At 50.2% G+C, this 4976-nt stretch overlaps 1 long non-coding RNA gene across 1 annotated transcript in view; it reads right to left on the bottom strand.

The window, feature by feature from the left end:
- Positions 1-1563, bottom strand: part of LOC108295804 — a 13436-nt gene extending 11873 nt beyond the window's left edge. The window contains exon 1 of the long non-coding RNA XR_001821595.2: positions 1449-1563. This is a non-coding gene — a long non-coding RNA (uncharacterized LOC108295804). The remainder of the gene's footprint in view (positions 1-1448) is intronic.
- Between the last annotated feature and the right edge of the window lie 3413 nt (positions 1564-4976).

The raw sequence follows: 4976 nt of genomic DNA, 5'->3' as shown, positions 1-4976 counted from the left end.
GTGTTGGGAAAACTGGCTAGCCATATGCACAAAGCTGAAACTGGATCCCTTCCCTACATCTTATACAAGAATTAACTCCAGATGGATTAAAGATTTAAACATAAGCCCTAGCACCATAAAAACCCTAGAAGAAACCCTAGGCAATACCATTCAGGACACAAGCATAGGCAAGGACTTCATGACTAAAATACCAAAAGCAATGGCAACAAAAGCCAAAATAGACAAATGGAATCTAATTCAACTTAAGAGGTTCTGTACAGCAAAAGAAGCTATCATTAGAGTGAACCAGCAACCAACAGAATGAGAAAAAAATTTTTTGCAATCTACCCATCTGACAAAGGGCTATTATCCAGAATCTACAAAGAACAAGTTTACAAGACAAAAAACAATTCCATGAAAAAGTGGGCAAAGGGTATGAACAGACGCTTCTCAAAAGAAGACATTTATGCAGCCAACAAGCATATGAAAAAAAGCTCATCATCACTGGTCATTAAAGAAATGCAAATCAAAACCACAGTGAGATACCATCTCATACCAGTCAGAATGGTGATCTTTAAAAAATCTGGAGACAACAGATGCTGAAGAGGATGTGGAGAAATAGGAATGCTTTTACACTATTGGTGGGAGTGTAAATTAGTTCAACCATTGTGGAAGACAGTGTGGCTATTCCTCAAGGATCTAGAATTAGAAATACCATTTGACCCAGCAATCCCATTACTGGGTATATACCCAAAAGATTATAAATAATTCTGTTATAAAGACATATGCACACATATGTTTATTGTGGCACTGTTCACAGAAGCAAAGACTTGGAACCAACTCAAATGCCCATCAATGATAGACTGGATAAAGAAAACCTGGATAAGAAAATGCACATATACACCATGGAATACTATGCAGCCATAAAAAAGAATGAGTTCATGTCATTTGCAGGGACATGCATAAAGCTGAAAACCATCATTCTCAGCAAACTAACACAAGAACAGAAAATCAAACACCGCATGTTCTCACTCATCAGTGGGTGTTGAACAATGAAAATGCATGGACACAGGGAGGGGGAACATCAGATACCAGGGTCTGTGGGAGAGCTAGGGGAGGGATAGCAGGGGGTGAGGGATTAGGGGAGGGATAGTATTAGGAGAAATACCTAATGCAGATGATGGGGTGATGGGTGCAGCCAATCACCATCATGTGTACACCTATGTCACAAACCTGCGTGTTCTGCACATGTGCCCCAGAACTTAAAGTATAATAATAACAGGAAAAAAAAGAATCCCATCAGATCCATTTAGCCAGAATTCCCCCACATGTTTCCTCTAAAGAGGTTTTCCTTCCACTGAGCCCACCCTGCTCTCTGGCCATCAATTCCCACTTGCCCATGCTGAATTCAGAGTGACCCCAATCTCTCTCCCCAGCTACTGTGGCCATGGTCAGATGCTGCGACCCACCCTAAATAAAGTCTTACTGTCTTTCACACGCCGTCAATGCAGTTTTAGCAGATCCACCACCTCCTAGCTGTGTGACCTTAGGCAAGTTATCTGACATGTCTGGGCCTCAAGATCCTCATCTGAAAAATGAGATGAATTCCACTCCATTGGATTACCGGGAGACTCAATGAAAGAACTTCAACAAATCATCAGGCCCAGAGCCTGGCGCCCACACAGCCTTGATAGATGGTGGCTCCTTTCTCAGGCCATCTCATAGGCTGCCTCCTGGCCTCACAGGTTTCAGTCATCAACAGCTGGATTCCCAAACATCTAGAATGTACAGACCGCCCATGGGTCCGTATTCCTCCAGGGCTTCCAGGGCTGATTCAAGTTCATTTTATTATTCATCAGGCTACGTATAAACTCTTTGTAATTATTGCTCCTTTCAATTATAAAATCAAGACCCATTTACTAATTATGGCTAAACAAAACTACAAAACGAATAAAACTCCAACGAACAGCATTAATTTAAAGCAGCAGATGATGTTTTGCAGACATCAAACGGGCGTCTAAGGTGAGGAAGGAGCAGCCACCAGGGCCCAGGTTCTCTGGAGCTCAGCGCCTGTCCTGGGTGCCAAGCAGTGACTCGGCTCCCCTTTGCTTACCATCCAGGCCCTGCAACACCCATGAGCACATTTCCGCATCTGCCTGGGGTAAAGCAGCACTGACCCCTGGGCACTGATACAATCCACAGTCCTCAGGCCCTTTTCCCTCCGTCTCCTCCAAATGCTCCAGGATTTGCTTACCTTGATTTTAAACTATGTTCATTAAAATGAAAACAGGCCGGGTGCGGTGGCTCATGCTTTTAATCTCAGCACTTTTGGAGGCCAAGGTGGGCAGATCATCACTTGAGGTCAGGAGTTGGAGACCAGCCTGGCCAACATGGTGAAACCTCATCTCTGCTAAGAATACAAAAATTAGGCTGGTTGCAATGGCCCATACCTGTAATCCCAGCACTTTGGGAGGCTGAGGTGGGCGGATCACCAGGTCAGGAGTTCGAGACCAGCCTGGCCAACATAGTGAAACCTGTCTCTACTAAAAATACAAAAATTTGGCCGGGCACGGTGGCTCACACCTGTAATTCCAGCACTTAGGGAGGCCAAGGTGGGTGGATCACAAGGTCAGGAATTCAAGACCAGCCTGGCCAAGACAGCGAAACTCTGTTTCTACTAAAAATACAAAAATTAGCCGGGCATGGTGGCAAGTGTCTGTAATCCCAGCTACTCAGGAGGCTGAGAGGGGAGAATCGCTTCAACCACGGCAGACAGAGGTTACAGTGAGCCAGGACCGTGTGCCACTGCACTCCAGCCTGGGCGACAGAGTGAGCCTTTCTCTCAAACAACGAAAAAAAAACATATATATATATATATATATATATATATATATATATATAAAATTAACCAGGCGTGGTGGTGAGCACCTATAATACCAGCCACTTGGGAGGCTGAGGCAGGAGAATCAGTTAAACCCAGAAGGGGAAGTTTGCAGTGAGCCGATGGCACCACTGCACTCCAGCCCAGACGACAGTGCGAGACTCCATCTCAAAAAAAAACAAAAAACAAAAAGAAAAAAATAGCCGGGCATGGTGGCACGCACCTGTAATCCCAGCTACTCGGGAGCCTGAGGCAGGAGAATCACCTGAACCTGCGAAGCAGAGGTTGTAACGAGTCAAGATTGCACCACTGCACTCCAGCCTGGGAGACAGGAGTAAAACATCTCAAAAAATAGTAACACGTAAATAAAACGAAAACATAAAATTTTTTAAATCCTTCCAGAGACTGCTAAGAACTCTCCTCCCCACCATGTATCTGTGGTTCTACATTTGGGAAGCACTAAACCAGTACAGTTAGGTGCGGATTCTTTTACCTGATTAGCATTTGCATCCACCGTCAGAGCAGGGCTCAGAGAGAAGGCGAAGGAGGGGACAGACTCCAGGACTGGGGGCAGAGCGACACGGGATGGGTTCCAGAGGAGGTGAGGAGGCCCTGTGGTGTGAGGCGGCAGGAGCCTAGCACACTGTGGTAAGAGGCGGCCCCAGATGAAGCCAGGGGACCACAGAGGCGTCACTGCCAGCCTTTCCTGGTCCGGGGAAGGCCAGAGCACCAGGCATTAGCGGGCCCACGCTAAGGACACAGATAGCCTTGAGGGCCACAGGAATGAGGGTGCACCCTACACGGTGCTAGCGTGCGCCACGCTCTCTCATCAGGAAATTGACGCTGTTCCCCAGGGTTTCAAGTGCAGACGCTGAGGGCCTATAATGTTAACCACCTGGGCCGGGTCACGGCAGCCAGGGACGCTACCTCATTTGAAGGTGAGCCCATGCTCAGCCTGTCTGCAGAGAGGGTCCTGGGTCTCCACGCTGGGCCTCGAGTCCCTCCTGCCCAAGCTGCTCAGCTCCTGACTCTGCTGCTGCCTCCCAGACCTTCCCAGCTCCTTCCTTCTCCCCAGTACGGAGAGCCTGGGCCTGATCCGAGGCAGCTGGGGCCATGACCCCTGAGTCATCTAGATGTTCAAACACTGAAATAACAGCAGGATGGTAACAAATGCCCTGAAGCCCCATCACCGCTCCAGCTCAGCTCCCTGAAGGTCCTCCGGCTCTTCCCACAGTCCAGCCAATAAAGGGTTCATGTTAGGCCCAGCAGGGAGTCTTAGGAAGCCGCTCTAACCTGGGGCCTGGCTCCTGTCTCTTTCAATATCCCCCCTGGTCTAGGAGGCCTGGGGAGCAGGGACCTGAAGTCTGGCTGAACTCCCAGCCTGCTCATCCCCCAGGGAAGGTGGCACCCCCTTTGGACCCCGAAAGAGAGGGCACCAAGCGCAGCAGCTGCCTCCAGGCCGCTGTTCAGCCAGGGACCAGGGCACCCAGGGACAACAAGGGATGAGCCTAGAGGACCCGGTACTGCCTTCACCCTAAAACACATTCCCAGGCCCTGTACCTGTGGAGGCAGGAGGCCAAGCTAGAGAGGAGCAGGATCCGGTCCTCCCAAGGGAGTCTCGGTCAGGTGGGGCCCCCAGAGTGCGCCAGGAGCTCTGACGCTGTCTGTGGGCACAGGGAAGACTCCAGCAGAAATGGAGGCAGAGCGGCAGAGCCAGAGATGGCCGGAATGGATCCTTGAAGACGACCAGGTGTTCTGCAGGAAGGTGGAAGTGATGGAGGAGGGAGAAAGGGGCCGCAGCTGGGAGGCAGAGCTGACCTCCTCCACCTGACACCGAGAGCGCAGCTGGGGCTGGCTGCAGTCAGGGGACTGAAGAAGGTTGGAGTGGCCTGCAGGGGCAGGTCACAGAGGGCCCAGACCCAAACTGGGGCGCTGGGACATTAAGGTGAAGGTCACCGAGAGCAGCCGGGTGATGACGGGGGCCTACACAGGTCCCCTCGCAGGTGGGAGGGAGGAGAGGCTGCACTGAGGAACAGAACCCTGTGCGTCCCTGCACAAAAGCTGGAGGCATGGATGGAGGAGGCTGGGCCAGAGCCCGCAGCACCATCTCCTCCTG

The sequence above is a fragment of the Cebus imitator genome, unplaced genomic scaffold (genome assembly GCF_001604975.1).
Source record: "Cebus imitator isolate Cc_AM_T3 unplaced genomic scaffold, Cebus_imitator-1.0 Scaffold19, whole genome shotgun sequence".
Lineage (NCBI taxonomy): Eukaryota > Metazoa > Chordata > Mammalia > Primates > Cebidae > Cebus > Cebus imitator.
The sequence above is the reverse complement of the archived record's forward strand: the minus strand, read 5'-3'. Positions and strand labels throughout refer to the sequence as shown.